Genomic DNA, 24,357 nt, shown 5'->3' with positions numbered 1-24,357 from the left:
ACTGACTAAGATGGAAAGAGTACCAGGGACAGAAGGAACCAATGGGCCCAGCATAGCAGACAGAACCCCCGCAGAAGCAAGCTTTGATCGGGCGGTTAAAATAAGACTGGCATATTATGGCCCCAACCCATCTGCAGAAATTATCGACCGGGTCATAGCAGCTGTGGAGGCCAACCTACTTCGCCAAAGCGGCGCTGCAGCAAACCCAGTGGAAAAGAGAAAAGTAAATTTTGCAGCTTTTAAAAACTTCCTGGAAACAGAAGGAGAGATTGATGGGTACCTTGCGGATTTTGAGAGGCAATGTGCACTACACAAGGTACCCGCAGAGGACTGGGTCACGATATTATCCGGAAAATTATCCGGCCGGGCCAGTGAGGCTTTTCGGGCCATTCCAGATGAGGAAGTCGGGGATTATAATACTGTAAAAGAGGCTCTGCTCTCCAGGTATGCGGTTACACCGGAGGCATACCGGAGGCGGTTCAGAGACACTGTTAAATTAGCTGGTGATTCCTACCTTGAGTGGGCATGTAAGGTGCACCGCACAGCATCTCACTGGATAGCGGGGTGCCAAGCCGTATCTGGGGAAGAGGTGCTGCAGCTATTCCTGTTGGAACATTGCTTCGACAAGTTACCCGCAGGAGTTCGAGAGTGGGTTCGGGACCGTAAACCCTCCACCCTGCATGAAGCGGCTCGCTTGGCAGATGAGTATACGGATGCCCGCAAACTGGACACTGCTACCACTAAGCCCCCTGCCAGAGTGGAGTACAGACCCCCAGTCACCCCAGCAGCTGCCAGTTACCAACCCCCGGCGCACCGCTATACCACACGGCCTCTGGCCACGAACTACCCTCAGAGAGCCCGGTTCAATTCGCGGGGCTACTCACAATCGATTCGGTGCTTTGGATGTAAGCAACTAGGGCACAAAAGACCAGAGTGTCCCCTAAATGCAGCGAAGAAAAAATGGGGTTTATTTAGCAGCGCTAAAAAAAGCTAGGAAATGATGATACCAATCTAATTTATGTTTTATACAATCTATTTTATTTAAAAATTCTTATAACACATAAAAACAACAGCAAATGCTTTTCCTAATTAATAAAGGGACGTCTCCCTTATACAACACTTATAAAAACAGACTAGAACCATATAATCCTAGAATTTCAGGTATAAAGGAATTAATTCTATAGATAACATATGGCAAACAACAAATTTCTAAGATAAATGGTGAATTAAATATTTAAAAGGCACAAATGTATCAATCCTAATAGCTTTACAGTTCTTCAGTAACAAATTCAGTTATAAAGTTACACAGTTACTTTCCTTGGACATATAATTGGCTCAGGTGTGCTGGATAGTTAAAAAGGCAAAAAACAGCCAATATTCTGATTTAGGTGCCAAAGCAATCGTGGTTAATGGAAATGGTTAATTTAACAGATGAATACCTTGATGTCTTTAAAGGAAAAGGATAACTACATCACCAGAACGGATCATCACCCCTGACCTCTGAATCAAAGAGAAGGTCAGGTGACTTATCAGAAGCACCAGGAACAAACAGTCTGTGAATCCCTCACAGTGAAGATAATCAGCGGTTGCAACCAGGACAGATTAAGGTACCTCTACACTAATTTGCACTACGTTTTTTAAAACACGCAAACTGAACTTTAAAGACATCAAGGTATTCATCTGTTAAATTAACCATTTCCATTAACCACGATTGCTTTGGCACCTAAATCAGAATATTGGCTGTTTTTTGCCTTTTTAACTATCCAGCACACCTGAGCCAATTATATGTCCAAGGAAAGTAACTGTGTAACTTTATAACTGAATTTGTTACTGAAGAACTGTAAAGCTATTAGGATTGATACATTTGTGCCTTTTAAATATTTAATTCACCATTTATCTTAGAAATTTGTTGTTTGCCATATGTTATCTATAGAATTAATTCCTTTATACCTGAAATTCTAGGATTATATGGTTCTAGTCTGTTTTTATAAGTGTTGTATAAGGGAGACGTCCCTTTATTAATTAGGAAAAGCATTTGCTGTTGTTTTTATGTGTTATAAGAATTTTTAAATAAAATAGATTGTATAAAACATAAATTAGATTGGTATCATCATTTCCTAGCTTTTTTTAGCGCTGCTAAATAAACCCCATTTTTTCTTCTTATCCACCATTTAGTTCTCTTTGAGGGAAGAACTTTTTTAGCAGCAGGAATCCACCTTTAGGCGCTCCTATCACACTACACATAAATCCCTAAATGCAGCGAACCAAGCACAGTCCTGGAGAAGACCTGCCGGTGGAATCACATGTAACCCTCAGCCTGCGGCCCGCTACGTAGAGGCGCAAGAATGCTGGGGCATCCTACATGAGGCAGACCTTGTGCAAGCTGCCCACCGGAATAACCGGCAACTGGTTAAAGTGAATGGGAAGGAGGTCAGTGGTCTACGGGATACTGGTGCTACCATGACCTTGCTTCGAAAGAACTTGGTGTCTGAGAAACAGCACACAGGAGACACTGTGGCTGTGAGGGTAGCAGGGGGCACTGTGTTCCGCCTGCCTGTTGCCAGGGTGCATTTGGATTGGGGAGGGGGCGCTAGACCTGTGAATGTGGGGGTCATGAAGGATTTACCAGCTGATGTTCTCCTTGGAAATACCTTGGTCCCCCTTGTTTCTGCCTATGCTCCCATGGGTCCCGCTGATGTTAACCCTGTGACTACCCGTGCTCAGATCCGTGCAGCAGAGACTGACCCCCCTGCTGCTAAGCCCCAGGACGCTGAGCTCAGTAAATCTCTATCCGCTATTGATACGTGGAAGTCCCGTTACAATGCGCTGATGAAGGAGAAGAGTCACGTAGAGGATGAAATGGTCACGTTAAATAATCATGTAACAGTGCTAGCGGGAGAGAAAAGGAGTGCAGAGGAAAAAGCACGTTTAGAACAGGAATCTCTGCTAGACAAGCTGCACCGACAGACTGCAGAAAACACCAGCTTGAGAGTGGAACATGAAACATTAAGGACAAACTTAGTGACACTGGAGGAGAAGCTGACGCTGGCTCATAGGGAGGTGCAGCAACTCAAGGGCACCCTATGTCAGTATGAAGGGATTGTGGATACCTATAAAGAGCAGGTACAAAAACCACGTAAAGAAGCCGATGATATTTTGAAGGACTGTTTAGCCCTAGTCGGGGCACTGAAGAGGTTGAACCCTTATTTATACAGACAGGGATTCTCTCTCATAACGGGAATACAGATGGATTGTCCCAGCAAACTGACATGCCTACCACCTCCTAGTCCGGTCATCCCCAGGTTGACCCGCAAAAGGGTCAAGCCGGGTCTGCCGGAGTGTTCCACAAGGGGGGAGCTATGTGACAGACCCTTCTGTCAGGACTGAAAGTGTTAACTTTATTTTCTAACCACAAGTGGCTGGCTCCAGCTACAATCTAATTAATGCTTAGCATTCTATTGTTTGATCACCTCCAGAGAGAAAGTGATAAGAAGAGTCAAGAGTGTCTTGTGGTTGAAGTGTTTAAGTAATATAATCCTATTGTATCATGTCAAGGGCGCTTCTCCCTTTTATCTAATGTACAACATTCTTTCAACCCCCATCTGAGGGGGGGGTCAAAAACCTGTATAAATCTGTGTGCTGCCTTCAAATAAAGTTGTCATTCTGTTTTAAACCTGAAACTGGCTGGGTTGTGAATTGCTGATTGTCTATGCAGGACATTGTTCATCTGGGGTTAACCCTTGGTACACAGTTGGTACCGTAACAATCACTATACGCAATATTTGTTATTTGTTGTTTATTAAGGGTGTTTTAACATGTTAGCTTTATAAGTAAAGACAAAGCATGTATGGGCGGCATCTGAAATCACTGCTGCTTACAACTTATTATAAGATCCTGAGTGCCAGATTAAGGGAACATATGATCAGCCAATCCTTTTCCATGAGCGCCAGTAACAACTATGGAAGCCCTGTCTTCACACTGAATCACGTTACTGAAGGTCATGTGATCCGAGGATCCAATTGTAGTCCATAGGGGCGTGTCGCAGCTCCGCTTTAAAGCCGACGGATTAACTCACAGTCTGTAATCTTTTTTCCTCTGAAGAAGGTCGTGTACGCTATAGACCTTCGAAACGCGTTAGGACTTCTATGTATTTGTAATTTATGCCATTTTACGGCTTATGAACTGTGCTGCATTTGTTTGTAAAAACCGTCCTCAAAAAACGGATACTGCAATTGCTTTCTACCATGGTTATGCCATTATCTGGTTTTATCTTATTATGCCAATAAAATACCTCATATATATTTGAGGTTGCCTAGTGTGAGTGTTATTCTATACATTATTGTGCATTTAGACCAAATTAATGGGGTTGCACTATTATTGTTTTTCTGTTTTTCTCATCCCATCTATGTGAGTGAAAGTATTGGGAGACCAGCAACAAGCCTAAGGATACTTGCCACCACAAGGAAGGACTCTCTACTTACCCTACGCGACACTTACCTCATACAGATTGAGGTTAAGGAGAGTAAGTAGAACCCCCTGAGGGGTTAGTGTGATCCGCCACTTTGGGATTTCCACTTTTTCCTTCTCTGCACAAAGTATCACTTATGGACTCTATTTGCATGTATATTTTGTGGATTTACTTTTGTAATTGCATATTTTGACTGTATGTACTGTGAACTATTCCTGTCCACTGTGGTGTTTTAGCATTGACAGCACCATCTTCTAGACCAGTGTATCTATGCTATAGCTAGCCTTTGATATTTGATACTTGTAATATTTTTATCTATATACTGTGAGAGCTTTATATATGTATTTGTTTTTTTAACTACTTTTTCCATCCCCTATATACTATCCAGCGGTCCTATATTGTGACCCTTTATATTACTACAGTTTCTTACTATAGACACATAAATTAGCTCTTTATACTAAGCGCCCTTATATTTTACCCTCTCTTGGTTCTATATTTCTTGTTCTCTATTAGGTCTGTGGGGTTTGGGGATCCCACTTCCCTAATAAGTAATTTTGGGGCAGCATAGTGAGCTATTTTTTCTTCCAATAAGGATTTTTACTAGCATCACCTATTTTTGCGCCGTTATCATAAATTTATCTCTTTGCACACACACACACACACACATATATATATATATATAAAATATCCATAGTAGGAAGTGCAATCTCACCCATCCAAACAACAATCACGATGCCAGCAAAATAAATATTCAAAACATAATGACAGGCTTGCATTCTCTAGTCTTTTCAAAGTTTGAAAAGAGAGTGCAATCCTGTCAATGCATTTCCATTTTAGCCTGATACCCTTTAGTGTCCTCCTTCACCTCCCATACTTGATGCAAAGGAAGCAGTGAATACAAATCCATGTATTCCCACTTCCAAATTCTATTGAATACCCAACGACCCTATTCCAACTTCCAAATACAAATGAATACCCAACGGCCCTATTGAACCCAAGCAGGGTTTTACTCCTGGATTTCTCAGAAGATCCCTGAATTGCATGAACCCCCCACTTGCCGCTGATGGAACCACGTGGTTTCCACTGCAGTTCCTGCAGTCCCATTCGCCGCCCCAGATTGCCTTGTGACTAATTGCGGAAGATCCTGCAGCCCTTTAACTACCATCGCCGAAAGCCCCTCACCACTCACACCCACAGACACACTGCAAACAAATGAATGGATGCCTCACCTTGCTAAGGAGGTGCTGTGCTCCCTTCCGACTGCAAGCTGGTCTGCCCTCCTGCTGTCCTCAGTGATGCTGGCTCTGCCAGAGCCTCCGTTCTCTGAGACTCGTGGCCTGCCCACATAGTTTCCTGCCATGTAGATCTCCTGGATAGCAGAGATTGTGATCTCCCGCATTGGCTCCTGTCACCAGACCTCTCTAATTGCCCCCAAGTGGGCGATGCATGCTCCTCCTGATGTCTCCTCTCCCTCACAGGTGACCTAGATCTCTCCCCAGGCCGTGGGCATCCAGACTGACCCGCTGCTCCAGCTCCAGAATTGGCTGTGCCACCCCATGCCCATTGAATCAATGGGCTCAGATTGCTTTCCTTCAAACTATGCTCCCCCCGAAGCCCCTGGCTAACTCCAAGTATTCAAAAAATAATGACAGGCTTGCACTCTCTGTTTTTTTCAAAGTTTGAAAAGAGAGTGCAAGCCTGTCAATGCATTTCCTTTTTAGCCTGATACCCTTTAGTGTCCTCCTTCACCTCCCATACTTGATCCAAAGGAAACAGCAGATACAAATCCATGTATTCCCACTTCCAAATTCTATTAAATACCCAACAACCCTATTCCAACTTCCAAATACAAATGAATACCCAACGGCCCTATTGAACACAAGCAGGGTTTTTCTGCTGGATTTCTCAGAAGATCCCTGAATTGCGTGAACCCCCCACTTGCCGCTGATGGAACCACGTGGTTTCCACTGCAGTTCCTGCAGTCCCATTCGCCGCCCCAGATTGCCTTGTGACTAATTGCAGAAGATCCTGCAGCCCTTTAACTACCATCGCCAAAAGCCCCTCACCACTCACACCCACAGGCACACTGCAAACAAATTAATGGATGCCTCACCTTGCTAAGGAGGTGCCGTGCTCCCTTTCTGACTGCAAGATGGTCTGCCCTCCTGCTGTCCTCAGTGATGCTGCCTCTGCCAGAGCCTCCGTTCTCTGAGATTTGTGGCCTGCCCACATACTCTCCTGCCATGTAGATCTCCTGGATAGCAGGGATTGAGATCTCCCGCAGTGGCTCCTGTCACCAGACCTCTCTAATTGCTCCCAAGTGGGCGATGCATTCTCCTCCTGATGTCTCCTCTCCCTCACAGGTGACCTAGATCTCTCCCCAGGCCGTGGGCATCCAGACTGACCCGCTGCTCCAGCTCCAGAATTGGCTGTGCCACCCCATGCCAGTTGAATCAATGGGGTCAGATTGCTTTCCTTCAAACTATGCTCCCCCCGAAGCCCCTGGCTAACTCCAAGCCCAGACCCTGACCTATTCAGCCTCCCTTCCCCTGTCCACTGAATAGGTGATAAAGTATAAAGCAGCTGTGCCAATGCAGCCATGTCTCCTACCTGGCTCCAGTGTCAGGTCCCGCCGATGTACCCTCAGCAGGGTTATCCTCATCCAAGTCGCTATAGGCTGCGTTCATCCACAATTAACCACCATCTGGGTCCAGCACTGCAGCAGTCACATAGGCACCCCTAGCAGTGCAAAGGGTGCCGTCAGACACCTCCAGTCCTCCTGATTGGAAACACAAGACATCAGCTTCACAGGGCTCAGTACCACCAGTTTCACAACAACCCCAGGTCCATCAGAGATCCCCACTACTTGCATCCTTTCTAGTGCCTCACTACCCCTTGCTCCTACCCTACCCCGCTCAGTGCCTTGCTCCCTACCCTGTCTGTAGGACACCTAGGACTCTCCCCACTTCAGAATCCTGCCTTAAAACCACTCCCTCGAACCACCCACACTTCTCAAGACCCTACTGCCAGACCTGCCCTCAGGAGCCCTACTTCTAGGCGCTTGTTCCATAAAAACTTGTCTAGGGCCCTGCTGCCCAATTTGCTTCCTCTGCACTGTAGGTCTATGCCTCCCCTCACTACCCCTTCTACTCCCTCCTACCTCACCATCCCTGGATCCCAGAGCTCCTAAACATAGACAGACTGCTTAAAGCAGAGGGGTTAGAGACACCGAACCTGGACCTAAGATGTTGTTAAGATGTCCTTACCTGCTCTCCAGCCGCCTCTGTTTCCAATGATCTGCCACTTCTGCTTCTGGCTGCTTCCCAGGTGGGCCTTCTGACCCCTTGCTGTTCCGGACAGAGCCTCACAGGGGGTTGGGACATCCGGACAGGCCTGGACTTACTTGCGGCCGCACCAGGTCCGGAAGAACCTGCTGAACACTGCTCTTCTCCCCCAAGCAGACGTTCCTGGATACAGTCTGCTTCTCTTTTCTCTGCCAGTATCGCCATGAGCTGCTTCAGACCTTGCATCTCCATCGCTGTAAGTAAAAGATTGCATATTCTGACGGGGGGGGGGGGTTGGTTGCACATTCTGACAGGGGGGGGTGGTTGCACATTCTGACGGGGGTGGTGGTTGCACATTCTGATGGGGGGTGGTTGCATATTCTGACTGGGGGGGTTGCATATTCTGATGGGGGGGGTGGCTGCACATTCTCACAGGGGGTGGCTGCACATTCTCACAGAGGGTGGCTGCACATTCTCACAGGGGGTGGCGTGGCTGCACATTCTCACAGGGGGTGGCGTGGCTGCACATTCTCACAGGGGGTGGCGTGGCTGCACATTCTCACAGGGGAGGGGTGGCTGCACATTCTCACAGGGGAGGGGTGGTTGCATATTCTGATGGGGGGTGGTTGCATATTCTGACTGGGGGTGGTTGCATATTCTGACAGGGGGGTGGTTGCACATTCTGACAGGGGGTGGTTGCACATTCTGACAGGGGGTGGGGGGTTGTTGCACATTCTGACAGGAGGGGGGTGGTTGCACATTCTGACAGGAGGGGGTTGGTTGCACATTCTGACGGGGGTTGTGACGGATACCCCGACTGGGTAGCTTCACCAAACGGGTCCTGCTTCCTCCCTGCCGACTGCAGCCATGTGGTGTGCAGGGTGGTGGGTGGTGGTTGCACATTCTGACAGGGGGGTGGGGTTGCACATTCTGACAGGGGGGCGGTTGCACATTCTGACGGGGGGGTTGCACATTCTGATGGGGGGTGGGGGGGTTGCACATTCTGACAGGAGGGGGGTGTGACGGATACCCCGACTGGGTAGCTCTGCCAAACGAGTCCTGCTTCCTCCCTGCCGAGTGGCAGGGAGTGGCACCTCCCTGGGGGTGGTTGCACATTCTCACAGGGGGGTGGTTGCACATTCTGACAGGGGGGTGTGGTTGCATATTCTGAGAGGGGGGGTGGTTGCATATTCTGAGAGCGGGTGGTTGCATATTCTGATGGGAGTGGTTGCACATTCTGATGGGGGGGTGGTTGCACATTCTGACTGGGGGGTGGTTGCACATTCTGACAGGGGGTGGTTGTACATTCTGACAGGGGGGGTGGGGGTGGTTGCACATTCTCACAGGGGGGTGGTTGCACATTCTGAGAGGGGGGTGTGGTTGCATATTCTGAGAGGGGGGGTGGTTGCATATTCTGAGAGGGGTTGGTTGCATATTCTGATGGGGGTGGTTGCACATTCTGATGGGGGGGTGGTTGCACATTCTGACTGGGGGGTGGTTGCACATTCTGACAGGGGGTGGTTGTACATTCTGACGGGGGGTGGGGGTGGTTGCACATTCTGACAGGGGGGTAATTGCACATTCTGACAGGGGGGGTGGTTGCACATTCTGACAGGGGGGGTGTTCTTCTCCCCCAAGAAAATGTTCCTAGATCCAGTCTGCTTCTCTTTTCTCTGCCCGCATCTCCATGACGGGGGGGTGGTGGGGGGTGGTTGCACATTCCGACAGGGGGGTGGTTGCACATTCTGACGGGGTGTGTGACGGATACCCCGTCTGGGTAGCTCTGCCAAATGGGTCCTGCTTCCATCCTGCCGACTGCAGCTATGTAGCTGGCAAGTGGCCATTCTGACACGGGGGGAGGTGGTTGCAAATTCTGACATGGGGGGGTGGTTGCACATTCTGACAGGAGGGGGGTGGTTGCACATTCTGACATGGGGGGGTGGTTGCACATTCTGACAGGAGGGGGGTGGTTGCACATTCTGGACAGGTGGGGGTGGTTGCACATTCTGAACCAGGGGGGTGGTTGCACATTCTGAACTGGGGGGGTGGTTGCACATTCTGATATGGGGGTGGTTGAACATTCTGACATGGGGGTGGTTGCACATTCTGAACCGGGGGGGTTGCACATTCTGAACCGGGGTGTGGTTGCACATTCTGACAGGGGTGGTTGCACATTCTGACAGGGGGTGGTTGAACATTCTGACACGGGGGTTGCACATTCTGACACGGGGGGTTGCACATTCTGACACGGAGGTTTGCACATTCTGACAGGAGGGGAGGTTGCACATTCTGACAGGAGGGGGGTTTACACATTATGACATGGGGGGTGGTTGCACATTCTGACAGGGGGTGTGACGGATACCCCAACTGGGTAGCTCCGCCAAACGGGTCCTGCTTTCCTGCTTCCTCCCTGCCGACTGCAGCTATGTAGCTGGCAAGTGGCCACAGCCTGTAGCCACCCCTGATGCCCAGCAGCACCAGTACTCAGGGTCCCACCCTGTGTGCAGACTCTGGCTACCCAGACTAGGTAGCTCTGCCAGAGGGGGGTGGTTGCACATTCTGACAGGAGGGGGTGGTTGTATATTCTGACAGGAGGGGGTGGTTGTACATTCTGACATGGGGGTGGTTGCACATTCTGACAGGAGGGGGTGGTTGCACATTCTGACAGGAGGGGGGTGGTTGCACATTGTGACGGATACCCCTACTGGGTAGCTCCGCCAAACGGGTCCTGCTTTCCTGTTTCCTCCCTGCCAACTGCAGCTATGTAGCTGGCAAGTGGCCACAGCCTGTAGCCATCCCTGATGCCCAGCAGCACCAGTACTCAGGGTCCCACCCTGTGTGCAGACTCCGGCTACCCAGACTAGGTAGCTCTGCCAGAGGGTCCTTCCTCTGTCTGGAACAGGCTGCTATGTAGCCCAGGAAAGTGATTTTAGCATGAGCCCAACCAAATAACTAGACATACTAGCATTCAGGTGAAACAGGAACTCTCTTTATTGTAAAACATACACTCCTTTTATACACACAGCTCATCTTGATAAGACCCTGGACAACCCCACAATTTTCCCGCCATTGCAGCCCCTCCAGACCGACCGGCACCTCCATAGCAGCCACAGAATCCCAGTACCTAGGGGTGACGGTTTCAGGGTGATTCCGGTGGATCAGGGTGTCATTTTAAAGCTCTCGTTCCCCAAATGCCACAGTCCAAAAATCAGTGTGATTCGTTACTGAATTGGAGTTACAGTCCATTGAAGTTATTGGGTTAGGGGTATCCAAAACCCACGTGTTACGGTTACCCTTAGTCTCGCTGAGAGATGGACCGCTTAGTAGCCTGGATCCCTATTGCTGAAGAGGGGAGAAGCTGCTTTCCATAGTATTCTATATGAGTCTCGCAAATGTAGAATAATCCCCCTTAGCTGTAGTACAGCTAGGATACCCTTCTGCCCACAAAAACGAGTCAACGCTGCGATTGAGGGTCAACCAAGAACCCAGGACTGGGATGCCCAGCCTGCTTTTTATTGAGGTTACATGCACCCAGGGCACTCCCAGGGGGGGAAGCATAAAATCCCCCCTCACACATTTAGATAGAGAGACAATGTCCTTTGACAGGCCACAATAGGATTACAGTACTTCAGATAACAAGTTACACATAAGAAAACAATGCAGTCCATCTTATCAATTAGCAGTCTGACTCCGGAGGTGATTAGACAATGGGAATGTTTATCACTAAACTTAATTAGAGCTGAGGCCAGCAAACTTGTATTTAGAAAATAGTTTCTAAAAGCTGAAAAAAAGTTAACTCTTTATGAAATGATACTTGTTACGGTTTTCTTGGAGCCCTTCTTAGGCGCTGGCTTGGCTGGTTCAGGCATTGCTGCTGGGAAATAAGCTCTTCACAACAAAATAACTAATGCTTCTGTAACAGTGCTCCCTTTCTGTGGAACACTCTGGCAGACACGGTCTGACCCCTTTTCGGGGCAGACTAAGGCTGTCCAGACCGCTAGTTATGCGGGGCTGAGGTCGGTTTGTCTGGACAACCCGTCGGCGTTGCCATTCTGTTTCCCAGGTATGTAAGTAATGGTGAAATTGAAGGGTTGCAACGATAAACTCCAACGTAATAGCCTGCCGTTATCTCCAGAGACCCGGTTCAGCCACACCAACGGGTTATGGTCGGTGACCAGAGTGAACTCCTGCCCATATAAATAGGGAGTCAATTTCTTTAATGCCCACACCAAAGCCAAACACTCCTTTTCGAACGCTGCATAGCTGATTTCGCGGGGCAGGAGCTTCCGGCTGATGTAGGCAACTGGATGCTCCCCTCCATCTTCGCCTACTTGGCTGAGGACGGCTCCCAGCCCGAACATGGAAGCATCTGTATGGACGATAAAACGTTTGTTAAGGGCTGGGGCCGCCAAGACAGGAGCGTTAATAAGAGCATTTTTGAGAGCCTGGAAAGCCGTTTCACAGTGGGGAGACCACAGGACCTGTCGAGGTAAGTTATTCTTGGTCAAGTCAGTCAGGGGTTTGGCAAGTGTGCTGTAGTCTGGTACGAACCGTCTATAGTACTCTGCCGTTCCCAGGAAGTCTAGGACCTGAGTCTTAGTGATGGGGGTGGGCCAATTTGCGACAGCTTCTATCTTGGCCGGCTCTGGTTGCTGCTTTCCACACCCCACCCGGTGACCCAGGTACTGAACCTCGGCCATCCCAAAGTGGCATTTTTCTGGCTTCAGAGTCAGGCCAGCAGCCCGGATCTGATCCAGAACCATTCCTACGTGAGCTAAGTGGTCCTCCCAGGACTCACTGTGGATCGCTATGTCGTCCAGGTAGGCGCAAGCAAAACTCTGGAAGCCATCCAGGAGCCTATCCACCAAGCGCTGGAATGTAGCTGGGGCATTCTTCATCCCAAACGGCATTACCCTAAACTGATATAAGCCGAATGGGGTGACGAATGCCGACTTGGGGATAGCCTCCGGGGCCAGGGGAATCTGCCAGTAACCTTTGCAGAGGTCAATAGTGGTCAGGTAATTTCCCCTGGCTATACAATCGAGTAGCTCATCTACCCTGGGCATAGGGTAAGCGTCCGTCAAGGTTTTTTCATTGAGCCTCCGATAGTCTACGCAGAACCGGGTGGTCCCATCTTTCTTGGGCACCAAGACAACTGGGGAGGCCCAGGGACTATCAGAGGGCTCAATTACCCTGAGTTGGAGCATCTCATCGATCTCCTTCTTCATTCCTGTCCTAACTGCTTCGGGGATTCGGTACGGAGCCTGGCGTAAGGGAGCTTGTCCCGGAGTATCTACCTGGTGGGTGGTTAAAGTAGTGTACCCTGGCTTCGGGGAGAAGGTGAGGTATTTGGACTGTAGGATTTGGTTGAGCTGCTCCCTTTCAGTGGGGCTAAGTCGGTTTCCTATCTGAACCTGAGCCACTATACCTGTGGAGAGACTCTTTTCTAATAGGTCTGGAATGGGTAGACTGTTGGGGTCTTCCTGAGGGGAACAACATACAGCCGTCACGTTCTCTGGTCACTCAAAATATTCCTTGAGCATGTTTACATGGAATGTCTTTCTAAGATTGTTGTCGTGGCAGCTAGCTATCACATAAGTGGTGTCTCCCCTTTTCTCTACGATCTGGTAGGGACCCTGCCAGGACGCCTGCAATTTGTCTGTCTTCACCGGCTTAAGTACTAACACCTTTTATCCTATGGTGAAGATTCTCTTTCGGGCCCCCCGATCGTACCATACCTTCTGTCTTCTCTGGGCAGACTGGAGATTAGCCCGCACAGATTTGGCTAATTGCTCCATTCGGTCCCTGAGTTCCAGCATGTATGGCACAATGGGGACACCGTCAGTCTCCATCTCTCCCTCCCAGTGCTCCCGGATCAGGTTTAGGGGTCCCCGTACCTTTCTTCCGTAGAGCAACTCGAAGGGAGAGAACCCTGTCGTTTCCTGGGGCACCTCCCGATAAGCAAATAGGAGGTGCGGCAGGAAGCGTTCCCAGTCTCGGTATTCCTGAGTGAACGTCTTGAGCATTTGCTTGAGGGTCCCATTGAACCTCTCACACAGCCCGTTCGTCTGGGGGTGGTATGGGGAGCTCAGGAGGGACTTAATTTTTCAAACCTGCCAGAGTTGTTGGGTCAATTCAGCCGTAAATTGGGTGCCTCGGTCGGATAGGATTTCTTTTGGAAATCCTACCCGGGAGAACACCTGTACTAGTGCATTCGCTACCGTATCCGCTTGTATGTTGGATAGGGCGACAGCCTCTGGGTACCTGGTAGCGTAGTCCACTATGGTAAGAATGTAGCGCTTACCGGAGGGACTAGGGGTAGCCAGTGGTCCCACTAGGTCAATAGCAACCCGGCAGAAGGGTTCCTCTACAATGGGCATATTTACTAGATGGGCTTTAGGGTGATCGCCTCGCCTTCCTACTCGTTGACACACATCGCAGGTGTTACAGTAAGTTCTAACGTCAGTGTGTACCCCTGGCCAAAAGAACGTGTGAGTAATGCGGTGTAGGGTACGGGTTACGGCTAGGTGGCCTGCTAAGGGGATGTCGTGGCCTATCTTGAGGATTTCTTGACGGTATTTGTGGGGCACTACCAGCTGTCGCCTACGCTGTCCCCTTTTCTCTGTCCAGCGGTATAGTTTCCCTTTTTCCCATAAGAATGTTTCGTTATCTGCCCCGCCCCCTCCGGTCTCTGCTCGTTCCCGGTACTTTTGTAAGGTCGGGTCAGTCTTAGACTCAGTCTCGAAAGCATCTGGGGTGTCCCAGGGTATGGGGCCTAACATGTCAGGCAAGGTCGGGGTAGGTCTTACCTGTGCCTCCCGCACTGGTGAGAGCTCTCGCTCCGTCCGGGCTTGGGCCCGTGTAGTCACTGGGTCCGCCTCGTTGTTGCATACTGGAGCATAGGCAGAAGTCATGGGGCCCAAATCGTTGCCCAGTAGCACTTCGGCAGGTAAATTATCCATTATGCCCACGTTCACAGCCCCCTTTCCCGCTCCCCAATCAAGATGCACTTTAGCTGTTGGAATTTTGTACACATCCCCCCCGCCACTCTAACGGCCACAGTCTGTCCGGATCGCTTGTGCTCCGGCACCAAATGACTCTGTACCAGCGTGATAGTAGCCCCTGTGTCTCTCAATCCCTCGGTAGATCACCCCTCGAGCCATACCTTCTGCCGATGGTGCTGGCAGTTATCTGAGGCAGCATATACAGGGTCCGCCTCGTGAAGCGGCCCCAAATAATCCTCCATAGGGGCCTCTTGGTTAACATAGAGGGCCCGGGCCGGACGATATGACCCAGAGGGGTAATTGTAATTCCTGGGTGTCTGGTGCGTATTAAGGGGGCAGCTAGCCATGAAATGCCCTGGTTGCTTGCATCAGTGGCAAGTCGGTCTGGGACGCTCAGAGCTGTTATTGGGTGGTCCTGAGTGTCGGGCGGGCCCTGCGGGCACCGGGGCTCGGAATTCAGGACGAGGGGGTGCACGGTAAACCTCTCTGGGTTCAACCCGTGCTGGAGCTCGGTAGTTCGTGGGTTCGTGAAGACGGGAGTCATAATGTTCATCGGCCAATTTGGCTGCTTCTTCTAAGGTAGAAGGCCGCCTGTCTCGCAGCCATTCCTTCCCTTGCTGTTCCATGCCATCATAAAAATGTTCTAAGAGAAACAATTGTAAAATTTACTCACCAGTCACCGCTTTACTTCCGCTCATCCAGTGATTTGCCGCTCTCCGCATTCGGTGCGCCCATTCCATATGGGTATCGTTAGGCTTCTTTTTTCGTGCCCCAAAACTGTCGGCGATACGTGTCTGGAGTTACCGCATACCGTCGCAACAGTGTCTCCTTAACTAGCTCATACTGTGTCACTTCCTCAGCACCCAGAGTACGAAAGGCTTCCAGGGCTCGCCCGGATAGTTTCCCAGACAATATCGTGGGCCACTCCCTGGTGGGAATCTGGTGCAGGGCACATTGCCTTTCGAAGTCCGCCAAATATTCATCAATCCCTGTCTCGCTCTCTAGGAAGGGTCGAAATGCTGCATAGGGTATCTTGGGCCTCCCAGCATTTTCGACAGGGATGATTACCTGCGGGGCTTCAGCATTGCGGTGTGCGTTCGCTAGGTTGAGTTTGTGGGCTCGAGTCTTTCGTATATCCTCGTCCGCTTCCGCCATCAACTGCTGTACCAATTCCATGGAGGGGTTAGGCCCGTACAGTGAGAGCCTCTCCCGAACAATCCTGTTTTTTTCGTCACTAATCGTGGTCGGTGTTTCCGCCATTGTGAAGCTCTGATCCAGTTCGGTCAATTCTGCGATCAGCCCTCTCCTCGGCCGGTTGCTGGCGTACCCCCCTCTGCTTTCAAGTAAATCCTTTAGGGTTGTACGCTTCAATTTTTCGTAAGCGCTCTCCATCCGTTCTGTACCTCTCCTAGGAAATCCAGGAAAATCCCACCGCTGCCGCCAAATGTTACGGTTACCCTTAGTCTCGCTGAGAGATGGACCACTTAGTAGCCTGGATCCCTATTGCTGAAGAGGGGAGAAGCTGCTTTCCATAGTATTCTATATGAGTCTCGCAAATGTAGAATAATCCCCCTTAGCTGTAGTACAGCTAGGATACCCTTCTGCCCACAAAAACGAGTCAACGCTGCGATTGAGGGTCAACCAAGAACTCAGGACTGGGATGCCCAGCCTGCTTTTTATTGAGGTTACATGCACACAGGGCACTCCCAGGGGGGGGGAAGCATAAAATCCCCCCTCACACATTTAGATAGAGAGACAATGTCCTTTGACAGGCCACAATAGGATTACAGTACTTCAGATAACAAGTTACACATAAGAAAACAATGCAGTCCATCTTATCAATTAGCAGTCTGACTCCGGAGGTGATTAGACAATGGGAATGTTTATCACTAAACTTAATTAGAGCTGAGGCCAGCAAACTTGTATTTAGAAAATAGTTTCTAAAAGCTGAAAAAAAGTTAACTCTTTATGAAATGATACTTGTTACGGTTTTCTTGGAGCCCTTCTTAGGCGCTGGCTTGGCTGGTTCAGGCATTGCTGCTGGGAAATAAGCTCTTCACAACAAAATAACTAATGCTTCTGTAACACCACGGTTCTAAAAGGAGCTCCCCTCCGATAATTCTCCCAGCTCTTGTCCTCCCTAGGGGCTACCAATCCCCAAAAGAGCGGAGCTCTGGGGCAAAGGGCTGCTGGAGCGACCATGGATAAAGTTAGCGGGTGTCCTGTTGTCCTGTGGCCAACCAGGAGTTCCAGGAGACTGGCCAGCCTGAGAGGGGTTAGGCGGCTGTCCGTTGTGAGGAGGCCGACTGGGAGTTCCAGGAGCCCGACCAGCCTAGGAGGGTTTTCCTGGTCATAGACCAGCTCCTCTCTTAACAAGTTTAGAACACAAAAACAATCCAACAAAAAGCTTCCAGAGATTGTGGTTGCTCTGAGGAGCCCAAAACCACTGAGAAACAACAGGGGTGAGGTTGTAGGGGGGTAAGGGTTTATCCCTTGCAGCCTGGTATCCGTGACAACTCCCCCCTTCCAGTTCAGGAGACCCGGCTAGATCCACACGGGTCTACTTGGGGCTGTCCGACGGTGGCGCTCCACTTCTCGGATGATGGAGAAGGTTATCCCATGTCCCATGCGCTTGAGGCACCCTGGGGGGTTTCTTCTGGGATTTATCCCCTGGGTAAAATCCCAAACAGTTGCTCTCCAACAAGTTCCAGTTTCTTTAAGTTGTTCCATGGCCATACTGCCTCCCTGTTGAGTACCGGTTGACCCACCCACAAACAAAGCCAGTGCCAGTTTCCCAGCTGTATTCCCACCCCAGACCAGAGGGTGAAGTTGCTCCTTGGTGGGGCAGGCAAAGTTCAGGTGCCCAAACATGTGGCACCAACTGCATAAGCTTTCATCCTCCTTGCCCAATGCAACGCCTGCCCCGGTGAGAAATCCTCCTGGGTGCAAAAAGGAAGAGATCATGCCCAGCTACTGGGGAGAGAGAAGGGCTGCCTCTCCTGGCGGGAAGGGGATCTGCTGCTGGGGAGGGAGGCTGACTACTTCCGCTCCCTGAGAAACTGTGATGCCGCTGGGGAGGGAGACCGACTGTCTCTGCTCCCTGTATGTGGTTCTGCCACTGGGGAGAGAGAATGACTGTCTCCTCTCCCGGGAAGGGGTTCTGTGTAAGGGGAGGGAGGACGACTACCTCCACTCCCAGGGGATGGCTCTGCCTCTGGGGAGAGAGACCGACTGTCTCCTCTCCCAGGAAGGGGTTCTGTGTAAGGGGAGGGAGGACGACTAACTTCTCTCCCTGGGGATGGCTCTGCTGCTGGGGAGAGAGACCGGTTGTCTCCTCTCCTTGTACCTGGCTCTGCTGCTGGGGAGAGAGACCGACTGTCTCCACTCCCAGGAAGGGGTTCTGCCACTGGGGAGAGTTATCGACATCCGTTTCTCCCTGCAAGGGGTTCTGTGTAAGGGGAGGGAGGACGACTACCTCCTCTCCCTGGTTTACCAGAGTAGCTGCAAGGGCTGGGCCAGCGCTTCTGCTAGGGTGACCCACTGGTCTAAGACCATAAGCTCGGAGCCAGACTGCTGATCAGGATCCAGCAGCCCTTGCTCCCTTTTTCTTTGTTGCCACTCCTCCACGGTCGAGCTCCATGAATCCCAGAGGGCTGCACCCCAGATCTATATACCCCTGGTACGCTGCTTAACGAGATCTAGCAGCCTCTTATATTCCTTGACCAGTGTCTCTTCCTGGTCAATTATAAAATCCAGATCATCTAGTAGCCAGGATTCCTCCAAGAGATCCAACAGTTCCTCTTGGAGCCCAGAGTTATCCTCCAGACCCTGGTCTGTCTCGCTCCCAAACTGTGGGTTCTCTGTCCTTTTTGTAAATAGCAATCCAGGGCCGCCAAAGCCCTCTGTGGGGGAGCCATCCTCCAGCCATGGCTGTGCTTGACAGGGCAGGGTTGCAAATTCCGACAGGGGGGGGTTGCCAAATTCCGACAGGGGGGGGTTGCCAAATTCCGACAGGGGGGGGTTGCCAAATTCCGACAGGGGGGGGTTGGCAAATTCCGACAGGGGGGGTTGGCAAATTCCGACAGGGGGGGGTTGGCAAATTCCGACAGGGGGGGGTGGCAAATTCCGATGGGGGGGGGGTGGCAAATTCCGACAGGGGGGGGGGTGGCAAATTCCGACGGGGGGGTGGCAAATTCCGACAGGGTGGGGGTTGGCAAATTCCGACAGGGTGGGGGTTGGCAAATTCCGACAGGGTGGGGGTTGGCAAATTCCAACAGGGGGGGTTGGCAAATTCTGACAGGGGGGGGTTTGCAAATTCTGACAGGGGGGGTTTGCAAATTCTGACAGGGGGGGTTTGCAAATTCTGACAGGGAAGGTTTACAAATTCTGACAGGGGGGGTTAACAAATTCTGACAAATCTGACGGGGTGGTTGCAAATTCTGACAATTCTGACAGGTGGGGTTGCAAATTCTGAATCAGGGGTGTGACGGATTTCCTGGCTACCCCGACTGGGTAGCTCCGCCAAACTGGTCCTGCTTCCTCCCTGCCGACTGCAGCTATGTAGCTGGCAAGTGACCACAGCCTGTAGCCACCCCTGATGCCGGACAGCATCAGTACCCAGGGTCCCACCCTGTGACAGACTCCAGCTACCCAGGCTAGGTAGCTCTGCCTGAGAATCCTTTCTCTGCCTTGAACAGGCTGCTATGTAGCCCAAGAAAGTGATTCTAGCAGGAGCTCACCCAAATAACTAGACAGACTAGCCTATTCAGGTGAAACAAGAAGAACTGCTTTATTGCACAGAAAACACAGCTTTTATACATTTCCAACACATGGGGATTTAGTTACTAATGTACACAAATAGAAACAAATATTATACAATGGGACAAACATCAGACAATGGTTAGTTAAACATATTCTAATCACATCCTGACTTACAAAAGGACAAATGAATTACTCACAATAACAGAAAGACACTTTACACATAGACTAGATAACAACAGGGGTGAGATTATAGGGGGGTAGGGGTTTATTGCACAGAAAACACAGCTTTTAGCCATTTCCAACACATGGGGATTTAGTTACTACACAAATAGAAACAAATATTATACAATGGGACAAACATCAGACAATGGTTAGTTAAACAGATTCTAATCACATCCTGACTTACAAAAGGACAAATGGATGACTCATACAGTTAACAGAAAGACACCTTACACATAGTCTAGATAAAAACAGGGGGAAGGTTATAGGCCTGGTATCCGTGACAGGGGGGTTGCAAATTCGGACAAACCTGATTGGGCAGGGTTGCAAATTCTGACAGGGGGTTGACAAATTCTGACAGGGGGGGTTGACAAATTCTGACAGGGGGGTTGACAAATTCTGACGGGTGAGTGGGGGGTTGCACATGACACATTCTGACAGTGGGGGTTGACACATTCTGACAGGGGGGGGTTGACACATTCTGACAGGGGGGGGTTGACACATTCTGACAGGGGGGGGTTGACACATTCTGACAGGGGGGTTGACACATTCTGACGGGTGAGTGGGGGGTTGCACATGACACATTCTGACAGGGGGGGTTGACACATTCTGACAGGGGGGGGGGGTTGACACATTCTGACAGGGGGGGTTGACACATTCTGACAGGGGGGGGTTGACACATTCTGACAGGGGGTTGCACATTCTGACAGGGGGGGTTGCACATTCTGACAGGGGGGGTTGCACCTTCTGACAGGGGGGTTGCACATTCTGACAGGGGTAGTTGCAAATTCTGACAGGGGGGGTTGACAAATTCTGACAGGGGGGTTGACAAATTCTGACGGGTGAGTGGGGGGTTGCACATGACACATTCTGACAGGGGGGTTGACACATTCTGACAGGGGGGGGTTGACACATTCTGACAGGGGGGTTGACACATTCTGACGGGTGAGTGGGGGGTTGCACATGACACATTCTGACAGGGGGGGTTGACACATTCTGACAGGGGGGGGTTGACACATTCTGACAGGGGGGGGTTGACACATTCTGACAGGGGGGGTTGACACATTCTGACAGGGGGGGTTGACACATTCTGACAGGGGGTTGCACATTCTGACAGGGGGGGTTGCACATTCTGACAGGGGGGTTGCACATTCTAACAGGGGGGGTTGCACATTCTAACAGGGGGGGTTGCACATTCTGACAGGGGGGTTGCACATTCTGACAGGGGGGTTGCACATTCTGACAGGGGGGTGGTTGCACATTCTGACAGGGGGGTGGTTGCACATTCTGACTGGGGAGTGGGGGTGGTTGCACATTCTGACTGGGGAGTGGGGGTGGTTGCACATTCTGACTGGGGAGTGGGGGTGGTTGCACATTCTGAGGGGTGAGTGGGAGGGTTGCACATTCTGACAGGGGAAGTGGGGGGTTGCACATTCTGACAGGGGGGGTTGACACATTCTGACAGGGGGGGGTTGACACATTCTGACAGGGGGGGTTGACACATTCTGACAGGGGGGGGTTGACACATTCTGACAGGGGGGGGGTGACACATTCTGACAGGGGGGGTTGACACATTCTGACAGGGGGGGTTGACACATTCTGACAGGGGGGGTTGACAAATTCTGACAGAGGGGGTTGACATATTCTGACAGAGGGGGTTGACATATTCTGACAGAGGGGGTTGACACATTCTGACAGGGGGGGTTGACACATTCTGACAGGGGGGGTTGACACATTCTGACAGGGGGGGTTGCACATTCTGACAAACCTGACAGGGGAGGTTTGCACATTCTGACAGGGGAGGGTTTGCAAATTCTGACAGGGGGTGGTTGACACATTCTGACAGGGGGTGGTTGACACATTCTGACGGGTGAGTGGGGGGTTGCACATTCTGACAGGGGGAGTGGGGGGTTGCACATTCTGACAGGGGGTTGACACATTCTGATAGGGGGGTTGACACATTCTGACAGGGGGGGTTGACACATTCTGACAGGGGGGGGTTGACACATTCTGACAGGGGGGGTTGACACATTCTGACAGGGGGGGTTGACACATTCTGACAGGGGGGGTTGACACATTCTGACAGGGGGGGTTGACACATTCTGACAGGGGGGGTTGACACATTCTGACAGGGGGGGTTGACACATTCTGACAGGGGGGGTTGACACATTCTGACAGGGGGGGTTGACACATTCTGACAGGGGGGGTTGACACATTCTGACAGGGGGGGTTGACACATTCTGACAGGGGGGGTTGACACATTCTGACAGGGGGGGTTGACACATTCTGACAGGGGGGGTTGACACATTCTGACAGGGGGGGTTGACACATTCTGACAGGGGGGGTTGACACATTCTGACAGGGGGGGTTGACACATTCTGACAGGGGGGGGTTGACACATTCTGACAGGGGGGGTTGACACATTCTGACAGGGGGGGTTGACACATTCTGACAGGGGGGGTTGACACATTCTGACAGGGGGGGTTGACACATTCTGACAGGGGGGGTTGACATATTCTGACAGGGGGGGTTGACATATTCTGACAGAGGGGGTTGACATATTCTGACAGAGGGGGTTGACACATTCTGACAGGGGGGGTTGACACATTCTGACAGGGGGGGTTGACACATTCTGACAGGGGGGGTTGACACATTCTGACAGGGGGGGTTGACACATTCTGACAGGGGGGGTTGACACATTCTGACAGGGGGGGTTGACACATTCTGACAGAGGGAGTGGGGGGGTTGCACATTCTGACAGGGGGAGTGGGGGGGTTGCACATTCTGACAAGGGGGGTTGCACATTCTGACAAGGGGGGTTGCACATTCTGACAAGGGGGGTTGCACATTCTGACAGGGGGTGGTTGCACATTCTGACGGGGGAGTTGCACATTCTGACAGGGGGGATGGGGTTTGCACATTCTGAGTGGGGGGGTTGACACATTCTGACAAATTCTGACAGGGAGCTTGACAAATTCTGACAGGGAGCTTGACAAATTCTGACAGGGGGGGTTGGCAAATTCTGACAGGGGAAGTTTGCAAATTCTGACAAACCTGACAGGGGAGGTTTGTAAATTCTGACAGGGGGGTTCCAAATTCTGATGGGGGGGTTTGCAATTTCTGACAGGGGAGGTTTGCAAATTCTGACAGGGGAGGTTTGCAAATTCTGACAAACCTGACAGGGGAGGTTTGCAAATTCTGACAGGGGAGGGTTGACACATTCTGACAGGGGGAGAGGGGGGGTTGCACATTCTGACAAGGGGGGTTGCACATTCTGACAAGGGGGGTTGCACATTCTGACAAGGGGGTTGCACATTCTGACAAGGGGGGTTGCACATTCTGACAGGAGGGTGGTTGCACATTCTGACAGGGGGAGAGGGGGGGGTTGCACATTCAGACAGGGGGAGTGGGGGGGGTTGCACATTCTGACAAGGGGGGTTGCACATTCTGACAAGGGGGGTTGCACATTCTGACAGGGGGGTGGTTGCACATTCTGACGGGGGAGTTGCACATTCTGACAGGGGGGATGGGGTTTGCACATTCTGAGTGGGGAGGGTTTGCAAATTCTGACAGGGGAGGGTTGACACATTCTGACATTGGGGGGTTGATACATTCTGACATTGGGGGGTTGACACATTCTGACATTGGGGGGTTGACACATTCTGACATTGGGGGGTTGACATATTCTGACATTGGGGGATTGGCAAATTCTGACAGGGGAGGTTGGCAAATTCTGACAAACCTGACAGGGGGGGTTTGTAAATTCTGACAGGGGGGGTTGACAAATTCTGATGGGAGGGTTTTACAAATTCTGATGGGGGGGGTTTACAAATTCTGACAGGGGGGGTTTACAAATTCTGACGGGGGGGGTTACAAATTCTGACAGGGGGGTTTTACAAATTCTGACGGGGGGGGTTACAAATTCTGACAGGGGGGGTTTTACAAATACTGACAGAGGGGGTTTTTACAAATTCTGACAAACCTGACAGGGGGTGTTTGCAAATTCTGACAGGGGGGTTGACAAATACTGACAGGGGGGGTTGGCAAATTCTGACAGGGGGGGTTGGCAAATTCTGACAAATTCTGACAGGGGGCTTGACAAATTCTGACAGGGGGGGTTGGCAAATTCTGACAGGGGAAGTTTGCAAATTCTGACAAACCTGACAGGGGAGGTTTGTAAATTCTGACAGGGGGGTTCCAAATTCTGATGGGGGGGTTTGCAATTTCTGACAGGGGAGGTTTGCAAATTCTGACAGGGGGGGTTTACAAATTCTGACAAACCTGACATGGGGTGTTTGCAAATTCTGACAGGGGGGTTGACAAATACTGACAGGGGGGTTGGCAAATTCTGACAGGGGGGGTTGGCAAATTCTGACAAATTCTGACAGGGAGCTTGACAAATTCTGACAGGGAGCTTGACAAATTCTGACAGGGGGGGTTGGCAAATTCTGACAGGGGAAGTTTGCAAATTCTGACAAACCTGACAGGGGAGGTTTGTAAATTCTGACAGGGGGGTTCCAAATTCTGATGGGGGGGTTTGCAATTTCTGACAGGGGAGGTTTGCAAATTCTGACAGGGGAGGTTTGCAAATTCTGACAAACCTGACAGGGGGTGTTTGCAA

This window comes from Bombina bombina, chromosome 12 (genome assembly GCF_027579735.1).
Source record: "Bombina bombina isolate aBomBom1 chromosome 12, aBomBom1.pri, whole genome shotgun sequence".
Classification (NCBI taxonomy): Eukaryota; Metazoa; Chordata; class Amphibia; order Anura; family Bombinatoridae; genus Bombina; species Bombina bombina.
Note: the sequence above shows the minus strand (reverse complement) of the source record.